Below are 18215 nucleotides of genomic sequence, written 5' to 3' on the forward strand. Positions count from 1 at the left end.
TTTAAGTAGTTTCCGTCATTTTCATGACGTGAATATGTTTCATTTGAATGATTGTAGTACTGTAGATGTACTGATTGGAAACGACAACGCTTATTTGATGTGTGCTAAAGAAGAGCGTGTTGGTGAGAGTCGTAGTGAACCACATGCTTTGCTCACTCCTCTCGGTTGGTTGGCTTGTGGTGGTAAGTCACCCTTAGATGAAAGCGTTGCTAACGTGTGCAGAGTGCAAACGTCTTCAGAGTCGGATGTCATCATCTCTGGCTTTCAGCGTAAAATTGAGTCTCGTGATATGGAAATAGCAGACTTGAATAAAGTCATTCAGGATTTGACCTTGCAAAATGAAACCTGTGAATTGTCTCGCAATGATATTTTGGCTAGAGAACTTGTCGAACCGAATATTGAGTTGAAAGATGGTCGATTTGAGATACCTGTTCCGTTGAAGGAAGATATTGATCTACCTAACAATTTTGTGTTGGCGTCAGATAGAGCGGCTGCTTTAAGGAAGAAGGCTTTAAAACAACCCGAACTTATTGATTTTTTTACCGACACCATGAAAGATCTTAAATCTAATAGTTATATTGAGCGTGCTGGTGAAGCAGGAAATGTAAAGGGCTTTCAGTGGTATTTACCATACTTTGTGACGTCACAATTAAAAAAGCGCATTGTTTACGATGGCAAGTCTGAATTTCGAGGAACTTGTGTTAATGATGTAATGTTTTCGGGTCCTGACTTGTTGAACCCTCTGGTAGATGTCTTGGCTAGATTTCGGCTTGGTAGATTTGGTCTCATGGCTGATGTGACTAAATGCTTCTTTCAAATAAAGTTACCTGAGTCGCAGAGGGATTTGTTTCGTATATTGTGGTTTGAAGATGATGACCTTGAAAATGGTAGAATGGTACCCTTTTGTTTTTGTGTACACCCTTGGGGAATAAAGAGTAGCCCATATATCGCTTGCTTGGCTATAAAGAAAATGATCGAGCAGAATCCCAGCGGTGCTGGTGAACTAACTCTCTGCAATATTGCAAATAATATGTACATGGATGATTTTATATTTTCGGCTGATAGCTTAGAGGAAGCTCAGCAAATCACTCATGAATCAATTGCTTTGTTTGATAGCCGTGGGTTTAAACTTGTTAAGTGGAGTGCTAACAAGGAGGCTATGATTGTCTTGCCAAATATGGATAATGAGATGCTCTCACCTTTGATTCGTGATGTGGACTTTCAGACTGATGATATGACTTTGCCATCAGCGAAGACATTGGGTTGTGTGTGGCAAACCGAATCTTTCGAGATGCGTATCGCATGTTCCTGAAAGCCCTTAGCTAAACACACGCGCCGAAGTATGCTCAGTCAGCTTGGACAAAATTTTGATCCGCTAGGCTTTGGAGCGCCATTTTTTCTAAAAGCACGCCTGATACTTCAGCAATTGGCAATGGATAAGTTTGATTGGGACACCGAGGTCCCTGATAGCTTTGTTAAAGAGTGGGAGTCGTGGCTTCGCTCTTTGGACCTGCTTAAGGATTTTTCGTTACCGAGATGGTATTTTGCAAACTCTGGTGTGTGCAGTCCGGGTGATATTGTTTCATATCAATTGCATGGGTTTAGTGATGCTTCGAATCAAGCTTTCTCTTCTGTTGTTTACTTACGTAGATTGGTTAACGGAGTTCCGAGTGTGTCTTTCGTTTTGGGTAAATCTACCATTGTTGTAAAAAATCAGTTTTCTTGGCAAATAGTTAGGAAAGAGCTTGTTGCCGCTTTGAATACAGCAAGACTCGTGAAGCAGGCCTACGAGGCATTGAAGATGCCTGACTGCATTAAATATTTTTGGTGTGATTCTCGGACCGTGTTACAGTGGGTTAAAAACCCTGATTTACGTTTGAATAAGTTTATTACGCGTCGAGTTGAGCATATTTTATTGTTGTCTGGAGCCCAGGATTGACGTTTTTGCCCTACCGATATGAACCCAGCTGATGTTGGCACACGGCCAAATCTTATTACTAAGAAAGAATTTCGAGAGTTGTGGTTGAACGGTTCTAGTCTTCTCTATCAGTGTGAAGAAATTCCATCTGTAGAAAATGCCACTCCAGTACCTGTCCATAGCCTATATCTTCGTGACGAAGAGGAGTCGCTTGACGTTGGACAGGGTGGTCTTCACAGATTGATCGAGGCCGCACCTTCTTTGTATGTTATGAAAAAGAGAATCGCTTATTTGGTTGCTTTTGTTGAATTTTTGTGCTGTAAAACGAGAAAGCGTAGCTTTGTGAAGCCAAAACTGGATGCATTTTATCTTAACAGTGCTTTAGAGTTGACTGTGAAGTTTGTTCAAAAGAGCGTGTATGGCGATGTGGTGCGTTTAATGACCAAGCGATCGCCGGATGCCCTTGAGGAAGTGATAAAGCGGGGTAGTGTTGGTGCTTCGCAACGTGAGAAGGAACGCTTGAAAGAATTGCGTTCACTTAAAAAGTACAGACCTTGTGTAGATGATGCTGGTGTAATCCGCATTGAAGGGCGCTTAAGTAATTCTCCCGAGTTCTCTCTTGAAGCAAAGCATCCGATTGTTTTGCCTTCGAAACACCCTTTCACTAGGCTTGTTGTACTGTCGCATCATAATGGAAATGCGCACTGTGGAGTACAGTACACTTTGTTGTCCACGCGACAGAAGTTTTGGATCGCTAATGGTAATGCCTCCATGAAGAGGTATCTTAATGATTGTGGTGTATGTGCGATTGAGAACGCGAGGCCTATAAGGCAGCTGATGTCTGATTTACCTTTGTCTCGCACAACTGCGCATAGGAAACCCTTCTTTGATTGCGGCTTAGACTGTCTTGGACCTTTAACCTTTGTTGAAGGTAGGAGTCACAAAAAAGCTTGGGGACTCTTGTTCACATGTATGGCATCTCGCGCTATTCATGTTGAGCTGGTTACGTCATTGTCGCTGAGTGATTTTTTACTTGCCTTTACTAGGTTTACAGATTTACGTGGGCAGGTTAATGCAATCTATTCCGATAATGGAAGCACCTTTCAGGCAGCATCTAAGAAGTTACCCGAGTTGATAAAATCAGCTGAATTTCACAACGCCCTGAAACATAAGGAGATAAACTGGGAATTTATACCTCCGTATGCTCCAGCGCAAGGTGGCGCTTGGTAGGCAATGGTAAAACAATTTAAAATTGCATTTTTTCACATTCTGGACTCTTCAATACGCAAGCCAAATTTCATTGAACTGCTTACGTACACAGGCAGTGCCGTTCGGATCGTGAACGAACGCCCTTTGGTACCTTTGAGTGACGACCCTAGGGATTTTACTGTCATCACCCCTGCCTCACTTTTGACCCCATACTTAGACCCATACTGTGCTGTTGGGCAACCACATGATCGTGACCAACTAAGAAGGGATTATCGGTTCAATTTGTCACTTTCTCAGCAGTTTTGGAGCAAATGGATCGATTTTTACTTGCCAGGGCTTCAGGGCCGGAAAAAATGGTTAAAAATGGCCGACAATTTGGAGCCTGGTCAACTTGTAGTGGTAGGTTCTCTCCAAGACATTGGTAAACGTGGGAAGTATCAACTTGGGAGGGTGCATGAGGTGGTTCCACAAATTAGGAAAGGGAAACCTGTGGTTCGTAGAGCTAAAGTTGCCGTCTGCAACTATGATGAGAGTACGGGGAAAGTGAAAGTAGACTACGTGTTGAGGGATATTTCGTGCCTCGCCCCCGTAAAGAACACCTAAGTGTTACGGTTTGAGCCTGGTTTTGTCTGCGGTGGCCGACCCTTGTCTGAGCCCAGAACAGTCGGTTATTATCGCAACCATTGTATATAGCGTCATTTTAGCGTGTACCTATGGTACCAATTTCATGTATCGTCGTGTATTATCCCGTATTGTTGTTCATTCTTTGCATGCCCTTTGTATTTACGTATTAACTTAAAAGTGAGTGATTCAAACAATTTGTGTATTATGTGTTTTTATTCATTGGCTCACAATTGTCGTCAATTCTTTTTTAGTTATGCCATGTCAGACTGTCATAACTAGGGGCCGCTATGTTCCAGACAATTGTTCACCTAATCAAACGTCATATAAAAACCGTTATGGTCTACTTAACCTAGCTGGCATCTTACGTCATGGAAATTGCTAGAAAATGTCCAAATATTGCACCATCGGTCGTAAGACCTGATGAAATATTGCATCACTACCTTTGAACACCGGTTTGAATTGCGTGACAATGTCTTTCACTATTGCGTCACAGTACTGCGTACGTGCATTTGAGATATTGCTATCTATTCTGGTCATTCGTAAAATTGTTTGTTGGAAGTCAGTCGCAAGTTTAACTGTTTGCTTGGTGCTTGCTAGCTGGACAAATTTTCCGTCTTTTATCTAAGTAGTTTGTATTGTAGTGACAGTTTTTAGAGGCCTACGGTGTTGCGTCCCATTTTCGACAGCTTTGAGGTTATTTTTACAGAAATACAATTTTGAAAAGACGTTTCGAAGGAGTGTTTCTTTTTCGGTCATTACATACAGACGAACGGATCCGGGAACTTTATGTTACAATTTTCCCACGAAGAGATTATGGTTTACCTCTGTGACCAGGTACAACAAGCGGTTGCTTTTCAGTTTAATATAACTGTACTGGATACATTCCTACAAAACCTAAAATATAACTTAGACCTACATGAAGTGAAAAATGTAGAAATCGTATCCTACGAACCATAATTCATAATCACTATTCATAATGTGCCTTCAGTTGGCCATTGAAATCCGGTGTAGCCTAACGGCCATCTGGACTTGGAAAGTTGTTTCAGATTCGTGTAACAATGCATGACGGCAGCACAATCCGACTGTTTCTTCCAAGAGCATCACTTTGTAGTAGCCACTCCAATACATGCCTGTAGGTAACTATAACCGATACTGCCTGCAAGGAAATAAATTCACTTCTTTTATTGTGCATTCTTTAGCGTTTAAGGTATTTTTAGCCTAATGTAGCAATTGTAGCATCCTTATTCGTTTGATAGGTTTCTGTTTTCTCCTTTCGGTTTATTACTTTTTCTCCAGTTCTTCTGGCTCTTCATAAAAAAATCCTCAAAACTGCAAGTTGTAGCCTAAGCGTACCTCAAAATCGGTCAAATTTGTAACACAACTAGATGCGCCTTTCTTCAAAAGTTCTTTCGTCTGTGGCACTTCATGGCAACATACACATTCATAGGGCTGGGGCATAGACTCACACTTGTGGCAAACACACCATCTACAGTTCCCAGCACGCCACTCATTGCTGGGAAGATCCAAATCGGGTTGGTGGTGACTCTACAAACAAAACTACCGGTAGGCTATCACTTATTCAAACATGTTGGTCACAGTGGAAAACCATAATATCTTCGTGGGAAAGTTGTATCATAAAATTCCCGAATCCTTTTGTCGGTATGCGATGACACCGAAAAAATACTCTTCTGAAAACGTCTTTTCACGAATTGTATTTTAAGAAAAAATAGCCACAGGCTGTCGAAAAGAGGACGCAACACGTACGCACTGAAAATTGTCACCACAATACAGATTACTCAGGATAAAAGACGGAAATTTCGTCTAGTTGGTAAGCACAAGCAAAATAGTTTTAATATTTGAAAACTTTTCAACGGCAATTCTAAAATGACAAAACTGACTTGAGATATTTCAAACCACATAACTTGCATACTGTGACGTAACAGTAATAAGCATTGTTAAGCAATTTTACAGGTGTTCAAAAGGATTGTGCAATGTTTTACAGGTGTTACGAAGTATGTTGCAATCTCTGCTCATTTTTTAGCAATATTCCATGTTGTAAGACGCCAGGTTAAGAAGACCTTAACGGTTTTATGTGACGTTTGATTTGGGGAACGATTGTCCGTAACACATGTCACAGTGGTAGCCTAATAGCTTTTCAAAGTGTTTGGTAGGATATGATAGCTACCTGCACGGTATTATGTATCAAGATTTCTTCTTTTAAATACTCTGGCTCAAAAAGGTAAGGAGCAGGTTCAGCAAAATCTTCATAACTGACATCTATATCAGAGTCAGGGTTCACTTTTATAAACTAAGTAACAAATGATCCTAAAAATATAAGGTTATTACAACAGAATATGAAAATTGCAGAGAGCATGTTTCGATTCCTGTGTTTTTGTATAGCATTCGCTACAATAAAGTGACTACAGTACTGCAATCGCATTGTTCCAACGCAGCTGCTCAGCGTGGGGGTTATATTGCCCCTCGTCAGGTCGCCGAGCTGTTAATTCATGCTGTGTGCCTCTTGACATAAACATCCTGGTGAACCGGTTCCCTTATATTTGTGTCCTCACTCCTCACATCCTCATCGACAAGAGCTGCCCGCGTGTTGCATCTCCATGTGCATAAGCTCTTTTTTGTAATTTAAAAGATAGGCTGGATAACGATTACTGATATCGTGGGTAGTAACCAGACATGAGACGTAGCGACGCTATACTTCTTTTCTAAGGTAGCGGAAAGGCGATACATTTGTTTCAGTCGTAGGCTTACTTCCGTTAACCGCTACTTTTCTATTTAAAGTGGCAAAATGGATTGTAGGTTATTTAGAGATTTTTGATGGAAACACCGGAGAATAAGAACATATTTTCATCTAAAACTTGTTTTCCATAACGACCTTGAAATGGCAGTGTAGCCTAAACAAATGTGGTAGGTTATTGAAATGTGATGCCATTCGTTTTCAAGGTCATTTTGACTTCACAAGGCCTACTTGAATATAGCTTTCGAGAGTCGGTTTGAGACAAAAGTAGTGGTAGTGCGCGATAGTTTTAGTTCGAATAGCGGTAGCACGTTAGGCTACTTTTCATCAACTGGTAGCGGTAGCGCCGCTGTTTTGACATATTGTAACGATATCGCGCTGCTTTCATAGTAAGGGATGCCCACATCTGATACTATCAAACCTGGAAAAATGTAGTGTTTAAGTTCATTGTGATCTAATAGCATTTCATTCTGTTGATTATGCGTGTAGGTTTGTTAGTGAATGGATAATTGGATATACACTGTCCTTATCCTTTTGCTATGCCACCGGACAGCACCATTTTACAGTAGGCCTAATATTCATACCCAAATTTTTGTTGAATATGCTCTCAGAATGCCCCAAATTCAAATAATTTTTCATAAATGTCTGGGGGAGGCCCCCAGACCCCCTGCCGCTGGGTATCGCCTTCGGCAATCACACCGTCAGGCTTCGCCCGCCGACCATCAAACCACCCTCCCTCCCCTTTCAAAATACCTAGCTACGCTACTGAATTGGATCATTGTCATTGGGGCCCGCAAAGCATATTCCCGCACAGGGCCCAAAATACCCTAAGACCGGCACTGATACCACAGACCACTCTATCTGCAATCGCGCCATCTATCATGCGCCAATTGGTTTGCGTAAACTAGATGACACCCTTCAAAACATTTAATCCAAGTCATGTCCACTGCTCGAGGGTAGTAAAAACTAAGGCTTCTCGACCAGTGTTCCTTCTAAGAAATTTTCCAGCGCACAGTAATTTTTTCAATGAGCATTAATATTTTAAGGCTGCGTTTGCAAAGTTGCAAGTGAATGGCTAGAAGTGGCCTGAAGTATCAAAGAGCACGAACAAATTGCAAACTTAACCCTTTGCTTTTCAACGTTTTTTTGGAAGTTAACTGCTCAAGGGGGGGCCATTTTTGGATCAAATTCAATCAGCTGTTACGAGTTATCCGCTGATGCTATTTCAACAGAAGTTGCACTGGTGTGAAAGCAAATCATTTGTCCATAAGTTTGAAAACTCATTATTTTAAAATTTTATATGTTAAACTTGATATTTCAATTTTTGCAAAGGTACCTAAAAACGACAATTTTGATTTAACTTGCCGCCTTTAATTAACCGTGCTAATCCGATTTCATGCAAACTTCTAAATAACAAAGAGCTCGATCGAACGCACGAAGTGTGTGTGCGGTGTGCCGAATCATTGCATTGATTAGAATTTACGACTTGCGAGCAAATCTTATTGTAAGCTACTCAGTACTCACTGATTCTAAAATAGATACAATCAGAGTAATATTGTTACACGAATTTGAAAAAAACAAAACTGCGTTTGTTGTCTTACATTTTTGTCCTAAACTAATGCATTCCGAAACTCATGGCTAGCTTCTAGTTTTATGGAACCAAATTTCTCATAAGTAACACCTTAGCCTGCTTGAATAGCTGTTTACATCTTCGTTTGTGTATTTTAGGTCTACAATTGAGTTTGTAGTATGAATATTTTTAGTAGAGAGAAGACAATTGAACAAGTTGTTGAAATAATCTGAAATTTCTAAGTTCAAATTAGGTGCTTTTGAAATTGTGGATTTGTGTCAAGTCGCATCACAAATATCATGCAGGCCACATCATAAGTCATTTCGCTTACGAGTGTTTATAAACATGACTCATAAATTACATCCACAAAAAATACAGCATTTACATCAACAAAGCTAAGTTCGAAGCTCACTTTTTATTGAAGATTGTGTCAATCAATTTGAAAATACATTTTTAGTCCGCCAGCGTCGAAATAATGCAACAGCGAATTGAGGAACATGCGTAAACAAAGGAAATGTGAAATAACCCACAGTCAGCAAATCTACATAAATTTAACGTTTACAAATGTTGAATCAATGTAAAAGGACTGGATTGCTGACTGGGTCCTTATTGTTTGAAGCACTAAAAATACGCGTAAAAGCGACAACGTCAGCAAGGCAGTGATTATGTTTCTGGCCAAAAAAAAAATAACGTTTGACTTCAAAGATAAAAATGATTATAACGAAGCTTCAAAGTTTGTCGTAAAACATTTTACTGAGATACAATAAACATAATCATTTTGTGCCAGATTGTGAGAAGACTTCCTAGATTCTTTCCAACCATTTGCATGATTGCAAATTATTTTCTATAACTTTACATTGCTAAAAAATGGCTTCTTTGTTGAAACAACGTGGCTACAATTCTATAAAAAATTCTTAGGCCTACTACATTGAAGTAATGAAATTTTTTTTGTGATTTTGCTGATGACGTTTTACAATATCCGAGAAGTAAAAAATAATAATGATGAATTATTTTACAAAACCGTGGTTTGCAAGTGCTTCACAAAAAATTGTTGGGGGAAAATTTACTATTAGACGTAAAACGTTTGTAAAAGAAATTTGTCGGTTTACGTATTTATAATGTTTATTGCGCTGTTATCGAATTATAAACTGCCTGTAGGCTATTGTCTACCTTTGTGGTTGCCGGCCAGCTTAGAGCAGCATGCAAACTAAGCGTTTATGGTATTTGCATCGTGTTATGATTCTCGAAAATTTCCCACAAGGTCTTTATTTTTATCGTGATATTTTGTGCCTCTTCTGTCCTAAACTTGAAGTTATTGTGCAGCACTATCCACATCGGTTTTTAGACTCAGTCTTCATTGAAAATCTTTTGTGTGGTGCATCATTTCAAATAGTGTCTTTCCCTAAACTGTTACACAAATCGCCCAGAACCAGGTTGATTATTATGTATCTTACAGCAGTTGAGAGCCCGTTATTGTATGTGTGGAATTATTAGATGTCTGACTAAATTCATGCCAAAGTCGAGCAAATTCTGCTTTCGGGATCCTTGCCGTTATTTACTGTATTTTTTGTTGATAAGTTTAGGCAGCATTTTTCCAAGATAAATGAAGACATCGGTATTGTTCGTCACTTAGATTTAGTTTTCTCAGCATTATTTATTCATTCTTTGATCCACTAGTTTGTCCCACTTTTGGTATAATCGGATCGTTTATAAATGGCGGGTCTTCACAATAGCCGGCCTCTTATACATTGGCGCAACGTATTCAGATGTTGAATCAATGATGAAGAAAGCTGATTTGTTGTTTGTCTTATGTGACGCCTAAATTTATGCCTCGTCTACAGTACAAAATATTTTGTAATGTACATTGTGTACATTGTACATTTTGTTTGTAGGCCTACATTACAAAATATTTTGTAATGTAGATGAGGCATTATCATCTTTATTTTGCGCTTTTTGGAACAAAACACAGTGCACTGTGAAACAAAAATACAGGACATAACAACAAGTAGGCGACATAAAGCAGTGAAGGGACGCCATCGAGTTAGCTGCTACGTGCAAATGGAGCCTATCTCATAATTTTGAGTGTATCTCACAATTACTGTTTGCAAAAACGCTATTTCTCCGGCTTCTCCCAAAAGCATTTGCAGTGATACATTTCCTCAATTGCAAGTTTTGTCAATGAGAGCATTTCCATAGAACGTTTATTTCGAAACCAGGTTTTCGTGTCTTTATCCAAGAAAAGATTTCTTATTGTAACGTTTTTTATTCGTCAATGAATATTATCTGCTTGAAACAACTGTTTTGAATAGTTTGTGGCCTCCATAGCCTACTATTTTGATCGTGGATTGCTATTCTTCTTTGTAGAGCTGATAACGCAAAAAAGCTTGCTATTATTGTTTCTAATTAACAGCTTTGCGATCACTGGCTTTTCTTTGTAGCATAAGAAATAACGCGCTTTGTATTATTGAGGTCAAACCAAACAAAAGAAAGCAAGAGGATGCTTCTCTCTGCTCGCGCATATCGATGCACGAAGCAATTATGAGCTTATGGCTTGTCATCGCAATGTAATCCATTTCACGCTTTGCTGGAAGTTAGCTAGAAATAGCAAAAATTCACCAAAATCTTGAATTTACAAGAAAACTACACAACTTTTAGCATCAAATTTAATATCATCAGATCCGCCTGGCAATTTTAGGAAAAGTCAAGAAAAACCAAGTGCATGGCGTTACTGTGCTTCAAATAATTAAAGGAAATATGAGGGGGGGGCCAAATCTGGCCTCCCTTTGAGGAGCAAAGTGTTAATACAATACAAACATTAATTAATACAAACAGCAATTCGCTTTCGCGCTTTTCCGGTGATCACATACTTTTCATTTCACTGTCGTCATGTATTAAATTATTTCTGATGCTTTTTTAGTCAAACAGATTTGACCATCACTCTGTAGCGGATCCAAAATAAAAGTTGGGGCACCGAGTTCCGTTAAAAAATAAACATTGCAAGATAAATTGAATAAAACTTTTCTTCACTTATCTGGGACCTGTAGCGCACCCAGCATGGGGCTAAGGGGGCTCAAGCTCCCCCAAACCCGCCACCAAAAATGACGTTTTTGTATGTTTCCTATTTATACCTTTTGCTTACATGTTAGATATGAATAAGACACAACAATACAACAGGGCTGAGCATTATAACAATATATTTTACATATTTACAATATTTACATATTTACATATTTACAACACTAGAACGTTTTCGGCTTAACTGTAGCCCTCATCAGGAACCTGAAAATATTTGTAAAAATATAATAAATTTCAACTTCTTGAAGGTAAAGTTACATTAGGAAAAGGCAACTACATGAATAACTACAAAAAAATTTGCAGCACAGGGAACGTGATACCTACATCAAGTAAATGTTGAGGAGAATAGACGCGCCTCCAGCAAATAAGTTAATTGTTTGTTTAAATTTGTGTTGTAGCTTTTAACACTGCTTCCTGAATTTTGATGTCAAATTGGGATTTGCCTTTGCGTAAAATTTTAAATGAGTCAGCAGAGAATTTTCGATCTGTACAAAAAGAACACTCCATGATATGGTATTTGATGGCACTTTTAAAGTTTAGATGCTCTCGTCGTCAAATGTCTGGTGGACATAGCCTACGATGTACCCTACGCAGGGCCGGATTTACCAATAGGCTAGGCAGGCTGAAGCATAGGACCTCAACGTCCAGGGGCCTCGAAATTCGGTTTCGAAGTTTGTAATTCTTTTAAAAACTTGACAAGTTTAAACCCTAACTATAAAGTATATATAATTATATCCAGTGATGTACGCGCATACAAAAAATATTGACGCCGTCAGCGTAAACGCAAACGTTCGAAAAACCATACGCCGTATGCGTCAACGTAACTTGTAAAAAAAAGTTGGCGGCGTCAGCGTCAGCGCATACACTAGCGTAAACTAATTTTGTTTGCTAGGTGCCAAACATTCACACGGTATAAACCACTCGAAACAAACAAGTTTTATTTTGAATTTCCACGAAGAAACACAAGCATCTGAAAGTGTTCATCTGACATTTTGCCGTGTTTTGGTTCCAATAATCCAATATGTCTTTGCCCATTGAAAATATTCTTTCAACTGCAGCGCTGGAGGTATTGGCGTGTTGTAGCGAAAAAAATACATTAAAAAGTATGCGTTGACGCCATGCACTAAAAAACCGCAAAAACTTTACGGCGTAGCCTCAAGCGCTAACTATCCAAAAAAATGTGGCCGCATGCGTTAGCGTAAACAAAAAGTCTACGCCGCAAGCATGCGGCGTAGAATTTACGGCGTATACGTAAATCTCTGATTATATCAAGCTTTTCAGAGTAGAAAATTCTATACACAACTGGTTTCAACGTTGTAAACAGTCATTATTACGTCGTTTGCATCATAATGAAGGCAATTATTACGCGCATTCTGCTGGAAGCTTCTATGTTAAAGCATAGGTTAAAGTACCGTAGTCTTCTCTGCAAAATCTTTCTCAAGGCTCAAAAGCATCAAAAATAAACTGAGATCGACAATGTCTCAAGAAAGGTTGTCCGCACTGAGCATTCTGTGCATTGAGAGTGACAAACTTAAACAGGTAAATTTTGATGAACTTTTGCATGACTTTGCTTTGACGAAAGCTAGAAAAAAAATTTGGTAGCGTAGTCTTACTCTATTTTAATGGCTGTAACTATTTCATACGTCCTCGTAAATAAACTTTACAATCATTGTAACGGTTGTTTGATCAAAGAAATTAAAAGCAAAACTGCCTTAACTAAATGTTTATTCTTTTAAATAAAAATCTGCACCCATGAATATGGAAAATGAAAAAAACGAAGAGTTTAATGCATTCATATTTTAACATTAAGCAATGACATGTGATGTTGTTTAGAGAGAAATTCTGAGCTAAAAAATTGGGAGGGGCCTCACAAATGGAATAGCCTAGGGCCTCTCATGGTCTAAATCCGGCCCTGACCCTACGTCAATGCTGAACCACATGTAAAACTGTATACGAAATTTGAGCAGAGAGACGAAGGCGTCTAGGACTTTAGTTGAAAATACAAACTAATTTTGAATGTTTTGTAAGTAAGAAAAACGTCTACGTCAAATTTAATGTTTACAAAATTAGTGTTTTGTTTCAAACTATTTTCGTGCTAGTTGTTGTTTTCGCACTTATTTATATTGGCAAACAGAAAGCTATTTTTATTTTGTCATACATGAGGAAAAAGTCAAGATTTATAAAAGATTGCGACAGTAGACGTAGAAATGAGGATGCTGATTGTGCTGGTAGCATGGGGTTCACTAGGCCAACTTGTAATTTGATTGAGAGAACAAATCCTGATGTAGCCTATCGGCAACTGGCGGGTTGTGGGGCCTGAGTGTCTTAAATATTAATCAAAGAGATGGGCATTGGCCTGTTGTCACTGTCACTCAGGGGCGTATCTTCAATGGAAGCAATAAGGGAAGCATTGCTTCCCCTACAAAAATTGAAAAAAAAGAAGATAATATTTTTCAGTACGATAAAACTATTTCGTAATTTCTTTACCTGAATACGAATTAGAACAATTTCTAACTCATGTCCCCGTTTTTGCAATACGAAGAAACAAGGCGAGAAACAAACGAAAAAAGCAGAGCAAAGTTTATGCGATTTACGTTTCTTTTAACTAATCTGTGGAAGCAATCTCAAAATTGCTTCCTGTTGGGTATTATTCCGCTGCTGCGTAATGAGAAAATCTAAGGCTTTGCGATTATATCTGCCTCGCAAGGAAAAGTTTGAGCCTAATGTTAGATTTACGTTGTTGTCCTGGCTACTACAGCAGTAGGTAGATGTAACTGACCAGTTAAGCTGAATTTTTGGTGTTCTCTAATTTGAGCCTCAGTTTTTGACCGTTTGTGTAAGAGCTACCTTTCATAAGTTAATAGCTGTTTATTTGCTAATAAATTTCATACAGATATTACCCTAAAAATGTTTCCAGAAAGCACTATAATCCATTATTTGGGTGCAATTTTGCAAAAAATTTCCGGGGGGGGGCATACCCCCGAACCCCCCTAGAATACGCGTGGCTTCTGCACGCTTTCACCCCCACGACTTTTATTGCTTCCCTTGCTCAACCCACCTGGATACGCCATTGCTGTCACTATTGTTGCAAATCACTCAGCCGACATTTCTGAATTAGCCCCCCCTTAAATTTTTTTCTGGGTGCGCTACCGTCTGGGACACACAATAACTGAAAATGGCACATGCGATAGGGATACATTAAAAGGAAGACAAATAGAAAGAAAGAACTGCGTAAGAATGAAAAAGACATTGACAACACGCAAAATTAACACCAACACTTGAAAACGAATTATGAAACGCTATATCTGGACTAAATTACTTTACAATGCAGAAACATGGATATTGTCATCACAAGCGGTAAAACTACTTGAGGCATTTGAAATGTGAATTTCTAGAAAAATGCTTAAAAAATTTTGAAAGGGGAACATCACAAACGAAAATGTCGAATATAAACCAACACGAAAATTCTACAAACAATTCAAACAAGAAAATTGAAATATTTTGGCCGTATCTTTCGCAATTATTCTATTCACAGACAACTACTAGAAGGAAAAATGAATGGAAACAAAATAGGGGCAGACCACCAGGAATTTGGACTAATGTAATTAAAGACTGGTCAGAACCTGATTATAAAACTGCAAAAGAAAAATCTCACAACAAAGAAACTTGGCTCTTTATTGCCTCCAAATTTTTATGAGTGGAAGGAGCTTAATGATGGTGAGATCACAGGACAATAATCTGGGATCTGAGAGCTTGCTCCTAGAAAAATGTGAACATATTTTAAAATTTGAAAAGGCAAGGGTGTCGATGGTTTAGTTGTTTTTTAATACTGTTTTGATTGAACACTTTGTCAGATTAAGAATTCAATTTGTGACGCTTTGTTACTGTTCTCACACGGCTTTATAGAGGCTTTCACCCACTGACTCAGAACTAGTCAAGTTTGTAAAGCAAAGGTTCCGATTGCCCTTGAAGTACAGTTGCCGCTAAATTACAGTAGGCCTACTCCACTCACTGGATGCCAACGAGTGAAGAGCTGTTCTTGAAAAGCATTGTTCAAATGTACACCTCAAGAATTGTATCATAGTTTTATAATAATCTACTATTTCTTTGTTTACGCAATGTAGCTAACCTGTTAGGCTTTTGTTAAATGTTTGATATTATTTTAAAGAAACCAATCTGTTCAATTTTTTTTTTGAAAACTTCTTTGTATAAAAATATAATCAAAGCCACAAATGTCATTGTTTAGCAACTTACAAAAACTAAATTTTGCTCAACAAAGGTGATAGTGGAACTAAGCCTAACTGAAAATCAACAACCAAGCAAATCTACAAACCCATATGGTGACGAAGCTTCAAAAAAAAGTTGTTAGCGCCACCGCGTGTTTGTATAGCTTACGTTGGTAAGTTTGTTTTTATTGTTTTTCTTAATGTTTTCTAATATCATTCCAGTTTTGTTGTTCTGTGAAGACTTGTTTACTATTGACGAAACCAATGTGGACAGAAACAAATGAAAACGTGATCAAAGAAAAGTCATTGAAGGAAGTGTTCTGCATTTCTTTAACCAGTTCAAGGTTTGTTCGTTTTGAGCAAACACCGAAAGAGGAAACAATACTTTCAATGAAATGAAATGTATGCAGCGTCATTTGGCTGGTTGTGCAACTATCATCACAATTGTTACTTGAAAAATTGCTATTTTTGATGAATTATTATGTTCTAGATCAGGGGTCACCAAACTACGGCCCGCGGGCCAGAACCGGCCCGCGAACTGATTTCATCCGGCCCGCCACGTGCTGCGGAAATAACAGCTGCACTACAACTGTTAAGGAAAAAAGTTACCAAACATTTAGTAAAGGACTGGCGTTGCTGTTGAGCTACACGCAACCTGCAAATGATTTTTCCATATTGTTTCTTCTTATGACATCACAAACTTTGTTGTTCAAAACACCAATGTTTTGTCAGTGCGATATCTCTGTTTAGGCAAATCATACCAGCCCGACTAGATATCATAAGCAGAAAGAAAGATTTGGACAGTACCAGTGCTAAATAATAAACTTTTAGGTTGTGTTGTAGCCTATACTTTACTCTTTAAAATGACTACTAAAAAAAGAAAAGTAGATTCTGAGTGTCGGGTGCTTAAAGAAAAATGGGAAGAACAGTATTTTTTGTGGAATCCAATAATGGTACAGCTAGTTGCCTGATATATAAGCCTACATGTTAGTGTTCTGTTTGTATCATTAGGCCACCACAAATGGGGACAGCCCAGGCCAAATTTGGAAAGATGTAATTTTTTTTCAAGATCACGATGCCCTGTAGTGTATCACAGCAGGGGATAACTTTTCCAGCAACCCTCCGATTTTCATCACAACTTTGCTATTCCACCGCTGGCTTTGTTATTTATTGTGCTAAATTCAAGTCAATGAAGATTCTAAATAGTTGTATATCTTTTCGCAATTTGCAATCCGGCCCGCAGCAATCCGGCCCGCAGCAATCTCGCAGCAATCCAGCCCTCAGAGAAAAAAGTTTGGTGACCCCTGCTCTAGATAAAGCAATCTAGGCTTAGGATGGAAGCCTTTTCTTGAGTAGGACACAGATTGTGTCTCTGACTCATTTGGCGCGTTTGCAACCACAATTAATGGTGACCGTTTACAATCCTCGTTGATCAAAATACTCACATAGCAGTAGAATACATGTTCTGTGGCACAAATTGTTAGCAGTGACGTCACTAGAAAGAAAATTTTAGGAAGCAAAAACATATATTGGGGGGCAAATTTTATTCGACATAAATTGCAATAGTATTAAAACACACCTGTTTGGTGGGGCGATTGCCCCACCAAAAGCTTTCCTCCATACCGTGGATACATCCCTGGTTGCTAGTGAAAGAATGTGCTTTTTATTTAGTCTCACATTGGATTGCTTTAGTATAAAAATCTACCATCGTGGATTGCGGTGTACAACTATATTCTTCCACTTGATTCAGCTGCAATAGAACAAATCGTGTGAAAAGCATGATGACACTGATCAGCAATTGTTTTGTCATTTCATATTGTAGGCCATAACGTTTTAACTAATTCCACACAATTTTAGGATTTTGGCTTCAAATCCACAATCAGTTCTTATTAACGCAAGCTTTAGTTTTTGTGCATTTGGGAATTTAATTTTTATCTATTCGTAGCATTGACTTAGTATCTTTCATGCATGATTTTAACCTGCGCCCAATACTATCATACACTTAACCGTTTGTCTTTTTGCATACATTATTTCAACCACCGTGAACATCTAAACACAGTTGACTGACTTTTCACGTGATGGAAAAATATTTTTGCAGATGACGTGATTACTCAACAGGATGTTGCAGTGCTGCCTTGATTTCAAAGTTAGGCCATTTGCGTGAGTAGGCTACGTAATTGTCTACAGTATGGTTGACTGCCAGTATTTTACACTCGTCTGCAAGAAAAGCCTTAACTGGAACTTTGAAGTTTCATTCTTTATGTGTGTGTAAAGCAAACAAAACGTCAATAAACGTTCCTTCAATCATAAACATTTTCTTGACAAATGCAAAATCAGCCTGATTCACTTTGTTATGTTTGTGGCTTTCTCACCAAGACTAACCTACAGAAGACACTTATGCATTCCTTTTCGTGGTCGAAATAGGATATGTTTTTTACGTCCTGTAAAATGCCTTGAATATGTTATGCCTGGCAGTTTCGCTTATTTGTAAAGGCTTTGAACCACTGATGCAGGCCCGGTTATCGAAATTGGCAGAGGGAAGTTTCTGATGATTTAAATGGTGTTGTCCGTGACTTGTTCCATCCACTAGGCGCCGCTGAATTGAAAGCGGTCCTTAAAATGCATTCTTCAAGCGCACACCCTGAGAGTCGAACTAGCGCCGCTTGATCTTGATATTTCTTGTTTCCCAAACTCTGGTGATTAATCAACTGAGCGATTGGGCGGACAAAGGGTATCGACAAACCTGATTGCTCAGTTGGTTAAGTAACTTGTTAAATAAGACAATTTGGGTAGACAGGTAACTTTTTGAAACCATAAACAGACATTACTCAGCAACAACAC

At 38.6% G+C, this 18215-nt stretch overlaps 1 long non-coding RNA gene across 1 annotated transcript; it reads left to right on the forward strand.

Moving 5' to 3' along the window:
• The first annotated feature begins 12580 nt into the window (after window positions 1–12580).
• LOC145787345 (uncharacterized) lies at window positions 12581–17607 on the forward strand. The gene is made up of 3 exons (XR_014291388.1): window positions 12581–12687; window positions 15597–15718; window positions 17473–17607. It is a non-coding gene; the product is annotated as an uncharacterized LOC145787345 (long non-coding RNA).
• Window positions 17608–18215: the final 608 nt, after the last annotated feature.

Source organism: Aplidium turbinatum, chromosome 18 (genome assembly GCF_918807975.1).
Source record: "Aplidium turbinatum chromosome 18, kaAplTurb1.1, whole genome shotgun sequence".
In the NCBI taxonomy this organism is placed as follows: domain Eukaryota; kingdom Metazoa; phylum Chordata; class Ascidiacea; order Aplousobranchia; family Polyclinidae; genus Aplidium; species Aplidium turbinatum.